This window comes from Phaethon lepturus, unplaced genomic scaffold, assembly GCF_000687285.1.
Source record: "Phaethon lepturus isolate BGI_N335 unplaced genomic scaffold, ASM68728v1 scaffold17601, whole genome shotgun sequence".
In the NCBI taxonomy this organism is placed as follows: Eukaryota; Metazoa; Chordata; class Aves; order Phaethontiformes; family Phaethontidae; genus Phaethon; species Phaethon lepturus.
The window spans coordinates 1,881-3,709 of record NW_010519992.1 but is presented as its reverse complement, the minus strand read 5'-3'; positions in this window follow the sequence as shown (position 1 = coordinate 3,709).

Here is a 1,829-nt window from a genome sequence, read left to right as displayed (position 1 = left end):
CGTGCCCGGGAAGCATTAAAGCACGACAGCGAGATGCCAAATTCCAGGGTTGTTTGTCTAATCACACGGAGCCTTTGAACGAGGAGGGGGTGGTGTTTGGGGTTTTTTTTTTTGACGACGTTGCCACGTGCAAACAGCACATGGGGCAAATGCAGCCCCCAAGCAAGGAGGGAGTGGTGGCTGCAATGCCCATTTCGACAGAGCAAAAAACTGGAGCAGCGTGATTATCGGAGGAGGATTATCTATATTTTAACGTGTCTGATGACAGAACATTTCAAACTAAAAGTTTATTCCAAAAGACGATCCCAGACGGGGGTTGGTTGCGTCTCCCACATGCTGACGGGCTGCAAAACCGAGTTGCTGTGATCGAAGAGGATCTTCCTCCTCCTCCCCAGGTCCCTCTGCTTCGGCCTCGCATGAGCCCTCGGTCACCGGCGGAGAAAAAAGGTCCCAGCTGGGAAGGCAGGAAGCAGCCCCGCCGCCGGCGCTCGTGCCGGAAGAGAAACCCGGTCCCTCCCTGCAGCCCCACGAGCCGTAAAACCTGAGAAAAATCTTATTTCCCCTCCCGGGGAAAGCACCTGCTTTGGTGCTGGCCCGGCGGACGCCTCCGAATCGAGGCGCTTTCCTGCTGGAGGAGGAACCTGATGCCGGGTTATCGAGTGCTCCTGACTTATGCAGGAGGAACCCGATGCCCTGCCGAAGGGGTGATGCCAAAGGTGTCAATGCGCCAAATCCCCCCCAAATGAGCCCAAAACGGCTGCGCCCACGAGCTGGGCACTGCAGTGGCAAAGCCACTGTGAGTGCATCCCGAAAAGTGAGCCAGCCCCAAAATGCTGAGCCTAGCTGATGGTAAAAGGGGCTGGTTTGCCTTCCCCGCACCGGGGAAGCCCTGGCTTTACCCCGCCATGTGGGGCCGTAAAGCAGCAGCGGAGTTAAGCCCGGCTCTTGCTGTAATCCTCTTATCCCCGAAGGTTAACGAGCCTGGAGTGCCTGGGAACAGGCACTTGCAGCACAGCCGCCTCTCCCAAAGCACGCAGCACCTCCGCAGCCCGCCGAAAGGCTGGAGAGGCTGAGCCCTCGGCCGCGGCTCGACCGGAGAGGTGTGCCACAGGTCCTCAGGGCTGCTGGCACCTCCCGGTACGACACCAGAGTGATGGTTTACTGACAGAAAGCAAGGTTTATCACGCACCAGAGCACGACAAACCAATGGTTTTGCAAGGCGGGGCTTGGAAACACATTTTGCAGCGAAGAGCTGCTAAAGGGGTTACTGCATCTTACTGAGGTGCTTCGCATGGCAGGGGGAGCGGAGCAGACACACCTCCCGAACCTGGACTCTCACCAGCCGCCGCGTGTGGGAGCAACACACCGCGCTCATCCCGACCCACCATGCTCATCTCAACCCGTCGGTGGGAGCCGGGCTCAGCCTCGAGCCCCGCGAGGCCGGGAGGAGGCGCAGCCGGAGGGGCAGACGCGTGAGACGAGGGCAGACCCCTGGGAAAGAAAAGGCCATCGCACGTCCCCGGGGACGGGAGCTCGGCCGCACGGCGCTGCCCAGTGGGATGGGGCTAGGGCTGGGACCCAGCTGGTCTGTCCCAAAACCAGGCTGTAATTCCCATCGGTGCTGGTGGTTTTATTGCGTTTATTGTCCGTAAACTCGTTTCCAGCCCAACCAGCCAAGATTCAGGCCAGGAGCTGCCGGAGCGGCTGGTTTAATACTTGGTGATTCAGCGCAGAGGTTTCACCTGAGCCATTTTACGTCTGGTGCAGATGAGCGGACCCCCGCAGGGGCAGGCCCCCGACCCCCCCCACCCCACACACGGAGTGCGGGG